Genomic DNA, 13,058 nt, shown 5'->3' on the forward strand with positions numbered 1-13,058 from the left:
AAACAAAAGTTAATCCTTCTAACTTGACTTTTAAAATCAACTAAACACATGTTCTATATCTATATGATATGCTAACTTAATGATTTAAAACCTGGAAACACGAAAAACACCGTAAAACCGGATTTACACCGTCGTAGTAACACCGCGGGCTGTTTTGGGTTAGTTAATTAAAAACTATGATAAACTTTGATTTAAAAGTTTTTATTCTGAGAAAATGATTTTTATTATGAACATGAAACTATATCCAAAAATTATGGTTAAACTCAAAGTGGAAGTATGTTTTCTAAAATGGTCATCTAGACGTCGTTCTTTCGACTGAAATGACTACCTTTACAAAAATGACTTGTAACTTATTTTTCCGACTATAAACCTATACTTTTTCTATTTAGATTCATAAAATAGAGTTCAATATGAAACCATAGCAATTTGATTCACTCAAAACGGATTTAAAATGAAGAAGTTATGGGTAAAACAAGATTGGATAATTTTTCTCATTTTAGCTACGTGAAAATTGGTAACAAATCTATTCCAACCATAACTTAATCAACTTGTATTTTATATTATGTAATCTTGAGATACCATAGACACGTATACAATGTTTCGACCTATCATGTCGACACATCTATATATATTTCGGAACAACCATAGACACTCTATATGTGAATGTTGGAGTTAGCTATACAGGGTTGAGGTTGATTCCAAAATATATATAGTTTGAGTTGTGATCAATACTGAGATACGTATACACTGGGTCGTGGATTGATTCAAGATAATATTTATCAATTTATTTCTGTACATCTAATTGTGGACAACTAGTTGTAGGTTACTAACGAGGACAGCTGACTTAATAAACTTAAAACATCAAAATATATTAAAAGTGTTGTAAATATATTTTAAACATACTTTGATATATATGTATATATTGTTATAGGTTCGTGAATCAACCAGTGGCCAAGTCTTACTTCCCGACGAAGTAAAAATCTGTGAAAGTGAGTTATAGTCCAACTTTTAAAATCTAATATTTTTGGGATGAGAATACATGCAGGTTTTATAAATGATTTACAAAATAGACACAAGTACGTGAAACTACATTCTATGGTTGAATTATCGAAATCGAATATGCCCCTTTTTATTAATTCTGGTAATCTAAGAATTAGGGAACAGACACCCTAATTGACGCGAATCCTAAGGATAGATCTATTGGGCCTAACAAACCCCATCCAAAGTACCGGATGCTTTAGTACTTCGAAATTTATATCATATCCGAAGGGTGTCCCGGAATGATGGGGATATTCTTATATATGCATCTTGTTAATGTCGGTTACAAGGTGTTCACCATATGAATGATTTTTATCTCTATGTATGGGATGTGTATTGAAATATGAAATCTTGTGGTCTATTATTATGATTTGATATATATAGGTTAAACCTATAACTCACCAACATTTTTGTTGACATTTTAAGCATGTTTATTCTCAGGTGATTATTAAGAACTTCCGCTGTCGCATACTTAAATAAGGACGAGATTTGGAGTCCATACTTGTATGATATTGTGTAAAAACTGCATTCAAGAAACTTATTTTGTTGTAACATATTTGTATTGTAAACCATTATGTAATGGTCGTGTGTAAACAGGATATTTTAGATTATCATTATTTGATAATCTACGTAAAGCTTTTTAAACCTTTATCTATGAAATAAAGGTTATGGTTTGTTTTAAAAATGAATGCAGTCTTTGAAAAACGTCTCATATAGAGGTCAAAACCTCGCAACGAAATCAATTAATATGGAACGTTTTTAATCAATAAGAACGGGACATTTCAGTTGGTATCCGAGCGTTGGTCTTAGAGAACCAGAATTTTGCATTAGTGTGTCTTATCGAGTTTGTTAGGATGCATTAGTGAGTCTGGACTTCGACCGTGTTTACTTGAAAAATGATTGCTTAACAAATTTTGTTGGAAACTATATATTTTTAACATGTGAATATTATGTGATATATTAATCTCTTAACACGTTTGATATTATCTGATAGATGTCTACCTCTAGAACAAGTCCCATTGACTCACCTAATAATAATGAAGAGTCAAATGTAAATTGGACTGATTCACAAGTTCCCGAAGAGGAACCGGAAGAAGAGTCGCAACCGGAAGAAGAATCGAAACCGGAAGAAGAATCGGAACCGGATGAAGAAATAGAACCGGTGGGGGAAATAATAAAACGGTAAAGTAAAAGAAAATCGTCAACCAACCGACCAAGGTTAATTATGGTCAATGGTGTTTCCGCCAAGGAAGCAAAATATTGGGAGGATTACCAATTCTCCGATGAATCGGATTCCGACGAGAATTCCGATGATGTTATAGAAATTACCCCAACTGAATTTAAAAAGGCAAAAGAAAATAATAAGGGAAAGGGCATAAAAATAGAGAAATCTAATTCCAACCCCGATGAACTTTATATGTATCGTCAACCCCCGAAGTCCTTAAGTTGTAACAATGACCCGAGAACCTCTAAACCACCAGGTTTTTCTAAACCAATGTGGAAAACGACGGCTCGTATTAGGGGAAAATCATATATCCCTAGAAACTTGGCAAAACGAACCAAAACCGAAGAAGAAGAAACAAGCGAGTCGGAATAAGATAGTTGTATTCGTGTGGTGTAATATATGTAATATAGTGTGCTTATGCTTTATGATATATGTAAAAATTGCTTGTATTAATAAGTATTTTTTTTATGAATCTAACTCTTGTCTATTTTACAGTATAAAAACACAAAATGGATAGACAACCCAATATTTTAAGAGACCTACCCGGAGACATGATTGATGAAATCTTGTCTAGAGTCGGTCAGAATTCTTCGGCACAACTATTTAAGGTGAGATCAGTTTGTAAGACATTCGAAGAACGTTCCAAGAATGCCTTGGTTTATAAAAGGCTTTCGTTCGAAAGATGGGGGATATCACATTGGGAAATCCATAAGTTACGATGTGTTTACTTTGACGCATATATTGCGGGGAACCCAAATGCTATTTTACGCAATGGGTTAAGAAATTATTTTGACTCAATATATCCGAATATTGGACTTCGTGATTTAGAAAAAGCGGCTAACATGCAACATAAAGAAGCATGTTATGCTTACGAATTAGTAATGTTCGCTTCTCACCAAAGTGAGAACAAGAACATCGGGCTACAACTATTAAACAAAACGTTCCCACAAGTGACGGAGTCGGTAATTGGGGTAAGAAATGAGGTTTTTAGATTGTTACAGGACTGTTGGACATTACGTAACCCTCGTCCCTTTGACGACGTTACAACACGCTGTCTTATCAAAGGCCATAATAGTTATGTTCCACAAGACCAAGGATGGGAAGTAATCCTAGTAAAACCAGAATGCATGACTTGTTTCTGGACGTATGAATTACGTGTCTTTATTGCCTTTGCTGAACGACTTGTGTACTAGCTAGAATTATCTTCACAACCATCTTGTATCAAATTTATTGTGTGCTATATTTCATGCTATATGTAAAATAAGCGGTATTGTAAGTTTGTAAAATATTGTGTAAAAGTTTGAACGCGAAATATTATTATAATCAGTTTTTCATATAGAATTGTAGTAGTTGAATTGTATATTAGCTACTAAGTATGAACTTAACGGGTAGGTACTACCCGAATTTAAACTTATAAAACGCTAATATGAAGAAAAAGCTTTTATAAATGAGTTCATATTATGCTACAAAATACTATTAACTACTCTTAATATTCTGTATGATTAACTTGTTCCATTTAACTATTTTGAAGGAAATGGCGCCGACTACTCGACACACCGTGAATATGAATGAAGAGGAATTCCGTACTTTTCTAGCTTCAAACATAGCCGCAGTACATGCTGCGCTACATACTAACAATAACCTTAGATCTAGCAGTACAGGAAATCGTGTAGGATGCACCTACAAAGAATTCACTGCCTGCAAACCTTTGGAATTTGATGGAACCGAAGGACCGATCGGATTGAAACGGTGGACCGAGAAGGTCGAATCGGTGTTTGCCATAAGTAAGTGTACTGAAGAGGACAAAGTGAAGTACGCTACGCATACCTTCACAGGTTCTGCATTAACATGGTGGAATACCTATCTAGAGCAAGTGGGACAAGACGATGCGTACGCACTACCGTGGTCAGCATTCAAGCACTTGATGAACGAGAAGTACCGTCCCAGAACCGAGGTCAATAAGCTCAAGACAGAACTTAGAGGGTTACGAACCCAAGGATTTGATATTACCACGTACGAAAGACGATTCACAGAATTGTGCCTATTGTGTCCGGGAGCATTCGAAGATGAGGAAGAGAAGATCGACGCATTTGTGAAAGGATTACCGGAAAGAATCCAAGAAGATATAAGTTCACACGAGCCCGCCTCCATACAACAGGCATGTAGAATGGCTCACAAACTAGCGAACCAGATTGAAGAAAGAATTAAAGAACAGACTGCTGAAGAGGCCAATGTGAAGCAAGTCAAGAGAAAGTGGGAGGAAAACAGTGATAAGAATCACCAATACAACAACAACAGTAATTACAACAATAATCGCAACAATTATCCCAACAATCGCAACATCAATCGCAACTACAACAAACGGCCCAACAACAACAACAACAACAACAACAATCATCCCAACAACAATAATAACCGCAACAACAACAACAATCAGAAGCAGCTATGCCAAAGGTGTGAAAAGTATCACTCGGGGTTCTGCACCAAATTTTACAACAAGTGTAAAAGAAATGGTCATAGCGCGGCAAAGTGTGAGGTCTACGGACCAGGGGTTAATAGAACGAAAGGAACAAATGGTGTCGGAACGAGTAATGGTGGAGCAAGTAGTGTCGGAGCAAGTTATGCCAATGTAGTTTGTTATAAATGTGGAAAACCGGGCCACATTATTAGAAATTGCCCGAACCAGGAGAACACGAATGGACAAGGCCGTGGAAGAGTTTTCAATATTAATGCGGCAGAGGCACAGGAAGACCCGGAGCTTGTTACGGGTACGTTTCTTATTGACAATAAATCTGCTTACGTTTTATTTGATTCGGGTGCGGATAGAAGCTATATGAGTAGAGATTTTTGTGGTAAATTAAGTTGTCCATTGACGCCTTTGGATAGTAAATTTTTACTCGAATTAGCAAATGGTAAATTAATTTCAGCAGATAATATATGTCGGAATCAAGAAATTAAACTGGTTAGCGAAACATTTAAGATTGATTTGATACCAGTAGAGTTAGGGAGTTTTGATGTGATAATCGGTATGGACTGGTTGAAAGAAGTGAAAGCAGAGATCGTTTGTTACAAAAATGCAATTCGCATTATACGAGAAAAAGGAAAACCCTTAATGGTGTACGGAGAAAAGGGCAACACGAAGCTACATCTTATTAGTAATTTGAAGGCACAAAAACTAATAAGAAAAGGTTGCTATGCTGTTCTAGCACACGTCGAGAAAGTACAAACTGAAGAAAAGAGCATCAATGATGTTCCCATTGCAAAAGAATTTCCCGATGTATTTCTGAAAGAATTACCGGGATTACCCCCACATCGATCCGTTGAATTTCAAATAGATCTTGTACCAGGAGCTGCACCAATAGCTCCTGCTCCTTACAGACTCGCACCCAGCGAGATGAAAGAACTGCAAAGCCAATTACAAGAAATTTTAGAGCGTGGTTTCATTCGACCAAGCACATCACCGTGGGGAGCTCCTGTTTTGTTTGTCAAGAAGAAAGATGGTACATTCAGGTTGTGTATCGACTACCGAGAGTTGAACAAACTTACCATCAAGAACCGCTACCCACTACCGAGAATCGACGACTTATTTGATCAACTACAAGGCTCGTCTGTTTATTCAAAGATTGACTTACGTTCCGGGTATCATCAAATGCGGGTGGAAGAAGATGATATTCCAAAGACTGCTTTTAGAACACGTTACGGTCATTACGAGTTTATGGTCATGCCGTTTGGTTTAACTAATGCACCAGCTGTGTTCATGGACCTTATGAACCGAGTGTGTGGACCATACCTTGACAAGTTTGTTATTGTTTTCATTGATGACATACTTATTTACTCAAAGAATGACCAAGAACACGGTGAACATTTGAGAAAGGTGTTAGAAGTATTGAAGAAGGAAGAATTATACGCTAAGTTTTCAAAGTGTGCATTTTGGTTGGAAGAAGTTCAATTCCTCGGTCACATAGTGAACAAAGAAGGTATTAAGGTGGATCTGGCAAAGATAGAAACTGTTGAAAAGTGGAAAACCCCGAAAACTCCGAAACACATACGCCAGTTTTTAGGACTAGCTGGTTACTACAGAAGGTTCATCCAAGACTTTTCCAGAATAGCAAAACCCTTGACTGCATTAACGCATAAAGGGAAGAAATTTGAATGGAATGATGAACAAGAGAAAGCGTTTCAGTTATTGAAGAAAAAGCTAACTACGGCACCTATATTGTCATTGCCTGAAGGGAATGATGATTTTGTGATTTATTGTGACGCATCAAAGCAAGGTCTCGGTTGTGTATTAATGCAACGAACGAAGGTGATTGCTTATGCGTCTAGACAATTGAAGATTCACGAACAAAATTATACGACGCATGATTTGGAATTAGGCGCGGTTGTTTTTGCATTAAAGACTTGGAGGCACTACTTATATGGGGTCAAAAGTATTATATATACCGACCATAAAAGTCTTCAACACATATTTAATCAGAAACAACTGAATATGAGGCAGCGTAGGTGGATTGAATTATTGAATGATTACGACTTTGAGATTCGTTACCACCCGGGGAAGGCAAATGTGGTAGCCGATGCCTTGAGCAGGAAGGATAGAGAACCCATTCGAGTAAAATCTATGAATATAATGATTCATAATAACCTTACTACTCAAATAAAGGAGGCGCAACAAGGAGTTTTAAAAGAGGGAAATTTAAAGGATGAAATACCCAAAGGATCGGAGAAGCATCTTAATATTCGGGAAGACGGAACCCGGTATAGGGCTGAAAGGATTTGGGTACCAAAATTTGGAGATATGAGAGAAATGGTACTTAGAGAAGCTCATAAAACCAGATACTCAATACATCCTGGAACGTGGAAGATGTACAAGGATCTCAAGAAACATTTTTGGTGGCCGGGTATGAAAGCCGATGTTGCTAAATACGTAGGAGAATGTTTGACGTGTTCTAAGGTCAAAGCTGAGCATCAGAAACCATCAGGTCTACTTCAACAACCCGAAATCCCGGAATGGAAATGGGAAAACATTACCATGGATTTCATCACTAAATTGCCAAGGACTGTAAGTGGTTTTGATACTATTTGGGTAATAGTTGATCGTCTCACCAAATCAGCCACTTCCTGCCAATAAGAGAAGATGACAAGATGGAGAAGTTAGCACGACTGTATTTGAAGGAAGTCGTTTCCAGACATGGAATACCAATCTCTATTATCTCTGATAGGGATGGCAGATTTATTTCAAGATTCTGGCAGACATTACAGCAAGCATTAGGAACTCGTCTAGACATGAGTACTGCCTATCATCCACAAACTGATGGGCAGAGCGAAAGGACGATACAAACACTTGAAGACATGCTACGAGCATGTGTTATTGATTTCGGAAACAGTTGGGATCGACATCTACCGTTAACAGAATTTTCCTACAACAACAGCTACCATTCAAGCATTGAGATGGCGCCGTTTGAAGCACTTTATGGTAGAAAGTGTAGGTCTCCGATTTGTTGGAGTGAAGTGGGGGATAGACAGATTACGGGTCCGGAGATTATACAAGAAACTACCGAGAAGATCATCCAAATTCAACAACGGTTGAAAACCGCCCAAAGTCGACAAAAGAGCTACGCTGACATTAAAAGAAAAGATATAGAATTTGAAATTGGAGAGATGGTCATGCTTAAAGTTGCACCTTGGAAAGGCGTTGTTCGATTTGGTAAACGAGGGAAATTAAATCCAAGGTATATTGGACCATTCAAGATTATTGATCGTGTCGGACCAGTAGCTTACCGACTTGAGTTACCTCAACAACTCGCGGCTGTACATAACACTTTCCACGTCTCGAATTTGAAGAAATATTTTGCTAAAGAAGATCTCACTATTCCGTTAGATGAAATCCAAATCAACGAAAAACTTCAATTCATCGAAGAACCCGTCGAAATAATGGATCGTGAGGTTAAAAGACTTAGGAAAAACAAGATACCAATTGTTAAGGTTCGATGGAATGCTCGTAGAGGACCCGAGTTCACCTGGGAGCGTGAAGATCAGATGAAGAAGAAATACCCGCATCTATTTCCAGAAGATTCGTCAACACCTTCAACAGCTTAAAATTTCGGGACGAAATTTATTTAACGGGTAGGTACTGTAGTGACCTGAACTTTTCCATGTTTATATATATTAATTGAGATTGATATTTACATGATTAAATGTTTCCAACATGTTAAGCAATCAAACTTGTTAATACTTGATTAATTGAAATATGTTTCATATAGACAATTGACCACCCAAGTTGACCGGTGATTCACGAACGTTAAAACTTATAAAAACTATATGATGACATATATATGGATATATATATATAGTTAACATGATACTATGATAAGTAAACATATCATTAAGTATATTAACAATGAACTACATATGTAAAAACAAGACTACTAACTTAATGATTTTTAAACGAGACATATATGTAACGATTATCGTTGTAAAGACATTTAATGTATATATATATCATATTAAGAGATATTCATTCATGATAATATCATGATAATATAATAATTTAAAATTTCATTTGATATTATAAACATTGGGTTAACAGCATTTAACAAGATCGTTAACCTAAAGTTTTCAAAACAACACTTACATGTAACGACTAACGATGACTTAACGACTCAGTTAAAATGTATATACATGTAGTGTTTTAATATGTATTTATACACTTTTGAAAGACTTCAATACACTTATCAAAATACTTCTACTTAACAAAATTGCTTACAATTACATCCTCGTTCAGTTTCATCAACAATTCTACTCGTATGCACCCGTATTCGTACTCGTACAATACACAGCTTTTAGATGTATGTACTATTGGTATATACACTCCAATGATCAGCTCTTAGCAGCCCATGTGAGTCACCTAACACATGTGGGAACCATCATTTGGCAAGTAGCATGAAATATCTCATAAAATTACAAAAATATGAGTAATCATTCATGACTTATTTACATGAAAACAAAATTACATATCCTTTATATCTAATCCATACACCAACGACCAAAAACACCTACAAACACTTTCATTCTTCAATTTTCTTCATCTAATTGATCTCTCTCAAGTTCTATCTTCAAGTTCTAAGTGTTCTTCATATATTCTACAAGTTCTAGTTACATAAAATCAAGAATACTTTCAAGTTTGCTAGATCCATTTTTCTCTTCACTATGATAAACTTTGATTTAAACCATTACATGATTCTGCTTCAAGAACTTCGAGCCATCCAAGGATCTGTTGAAGCTAGATCCATTTTTCTCTTTTCCAGTAGGTTTATCCAAGGAACTTAAGGTAGTAATGATGTTCATAACGTCATTCGATTCATACATATAAAGCTATCTTATTCGAAGGTTTAAACTTGTAATCACTAGAACATAGTTTAGTTAATTCTAAACTTGTTCGCAAACAAAAGTTAATCCTTCTAACTTGACTTTTAAAATCAATTAAACACATGTTCTATATCTATATGATATGCTAACTTAATGATTTAAAACCTGGAAACACGAAAAACACCGTAAAACCGGATTTACGCCGTCGTAGTAACACCGCGGGCTGTTTTGGGTTAGTTAATTAAAAACTATGATAAACTTTGATTTAAAAGTTTTTATTCTGAGAAAATGATTTTTATTATGAACATGAAACTATATCCAAAAATTATGGTTAAACTCAAAGTGGAAGTATGTTTTCTAAAATGGTCATCTAGACGTCGTTCTTTCGACTGAAATGACTACCTTTACAAAAACGACTTGTAACTTATTTTTCCGACTCTAAACCTATACTTTTTCTATTTAGATTCATAAAATAGAGTTCAATATGAAACCATAGCAATTTGATTCACTCAAAACGGATTTAAAATGAAGAAGTTATGGGTAAAACAAGATTGGATAATTTTTCTCATTTTAGCTACGTGAAAATTGGTAACAAATCTATTCCAACCATAACTTAATCAACTTGTATTGTATATTATGTAATCTTGAGATACCATAGACACGTATACAATGTTTCGACCTATCATGTCGACACATCTATATATATTTCGGAACAACCATAGACACTCTATATGTGAATGTTGGAGTTAGCTATACAGGGTTGAGGTTGATTCCAAAATATATATAGTTTGAGTTGTGATCAATACTGAGATACGTATACACTGGGTCGTGGATTGATTCAAGATAATATTTATCGATTTATTTATGTACATATAATTGTGGACAACTAGTTGTAGGTTACTAACGAGGACAGCTGACTTAATAAACTTAAAACATCAAAATATATTAAAAGTGTTGTAAATATATTTTGAACATACTTTGATATATATGTATATATTGTTATAGGTTCGTGAATCAACCAGTGGCCAAGTCTTACTTCCCGACGAAGTAAAAATCTGTGAAAGTGAGTTATAGTCCCACTTTTAAAATCTAATATTTTTGGGATGAGAATACATGCAGGTTTTATAAATGATTTACAAAATAGACACAAGTACTTGAAACTACATTCTATGGTTGAATTATCGAAATCGAATATGCCCCTTTTTATTAAGTCTGGTAATCTAAGAATTAGGGAACAGACACCCTAATTGATGCGAATCCTAAGGATAGATCTATTGGGCCTAACAAACCCCATCCAAAGTACCGGATGCTTTAGTACTTCGAAATTTATATCATATCCGAAGGGTGTCCCGGAATGATGGGGATATTCTTATATATGCATCTTGTTAATGTCGGTTACCAGGTGTTCACCATATGAATGATTTTTATCTCTATGTATGGGATGTGTATTGAAATATGAAATCTTGTGGTCTATTATTATGATTTGATATATATAGGTTAAACCTATAACTCACCAACATTTTTGTTGACATTTTAAGCATGTTTATTCTCAGGTGATTATTAAGAACTTCCGCTGTCGCATACTTAAATAAGGACGAGATTTGGAGTCCATGCTTGTATGATATTGTGTAAAAACTGCATTCAAGAAACTTATTTTGTTGTAACATATTTGTATTGTAAACCATTATGTAATGGTCGTGTGTAAACAGGATATTTTAGATTATCATTATTTGATAATCTACGTAAAGCTTTTTAAACCTTTATCTATGAAATAAAGGTTATGGTTTGTTTTAAAAATGAATGCAGTCTTTGAAAAATGTCTCATATAGAGGTCAAAACCTCGCAACGAAATCAATTAATATGGAACATTTTTAATCAATAAGAACGGGACATTTCAGTTTCTGCCACTCCAACCGTTACCGGTTAAAAATAAAAATAAGGATACCTTGGCGTGGCAACACTTATGCAACTGTTGATGTTTGCAGCCATGGTGGATTTTGAATCCCATTTTCTCCTGAATTGTCAATGTCGGGTATGTGCTTATTGAGTTTTTAAAAACAAAATGTTCGTTACAGTGTTCGCTTGTATTTTTAAAAAACTATAGCTTTTTAAAGTTTTTCGTGAGTGTTATGTTACATGTTGTTGATAGCGCAGGCGACGTTGATGCTTATATTCGTGGTACTTGGCGTGGCAACACTCAGATGGCATTTAATTTATGCAACTGCTGATGTCTGCAGCCACGGTGGATTTTTAAACCCCTTAAACCGACCCGCGTTAATATGGGGTTTGGAAGACAATTTGTTCGAATCTTGGCATGGCAATCTCTGGATTGCAGCCATGACGATCCGTTTTTCCTTGTGTGACTTTATGTACATAAATGAGCTTCGCGGTTTGTCATTTTTCAGTTACATTTCCTTAACTGTTATGGTTGTTCGTTATTTCAGATATATTATATTGAAAGCTACAAAAGACAATGATGATCAATTTTGTATGATATGGAAACGTTCATAAAAGTTGTAACCATATACTGGCGGGGCAATCTGCAGATTGCAGCCATACAATTCAGGCTTAATTAGTTGAGTTTATGCATCAATTTGAGTCTCGGTTTATTAGCTGGTTTTTAAGCGGTTCTTGGTTTTCGATGATCTTTATTGTTTGATCTATCATTGGAAAACTTAGAAAATGGATGCTCAATTCGAACACTATTGATTGAGTGTTAATAAAAAATAAAATCGTATACTGGCGGGGTAAAATGCAGATTGCAGCCATACGGTTTGATACTTTCTTAGTTGACTTTATACATCGATCTGAGCCTTGGTTCATTGTTATATTTACTTACTTTACTTTATCCATTGATCAAAGTTATTGATAGCTGCATGTCATTATTCAGTTATTTGTGTTAACAGTCTGATTTGCTTAACTGTTATAGTTGTTCGTTATTTCAGATGTATTCTATGGAAAGATACAAAAGGTAATGATGATCATTTTTGTATGATATGGAAGTGTTCATAAAAGTTGTAACCGTATGCTGGCGGGGCAATCTGGAGATTGCAACCATACGATTCAGGATTAATTAGTTGACTTTATGCATCAAGTTGAGACTCAGTTTGTTAGCCGGTTTTTTTCGGTTCTTCGTCTTCGATGATCTACATTGTTCGATCTATTGTTTGAAAAAGATAGAAAATGGATGCTCAATTCGAATGCTATTGGTTGACTGTTAAAAAAATTAAAATCGTATACTGGCGGGGCAAAATGCAGATTGAAGCCATACGGTTTGATGCTTTCTTAGTTGACTTTATACATCGATCTGAGCCTCAATTAATTGTTATATTTACTTATACTTTACTTTATCCATCGATCATAGTTGTTGATAGTTGCATGTAATTATTCAGTTATTTGTATTAACAGTCTGATTTGCTTAAGTGTTATG

Source organism: Rutidosis leptorrhynchoides, chromosome 4 (assembly GCF_046630445.1).
Source record: "Rutidosis leptorrhynchoides isolate AG116_Rl617_1_P2 chromosome 4, CSIRO_AGI_Rlap_v1, whole genome shotgun sequence".
NCBI classification, from domain to species: Eukaryota; Viridiplantae; Streptophyta; class Magnoliopsida; order Asterales; family Asteraceae; genus Rutidosis; species Rutidosis leptorrhynchoides.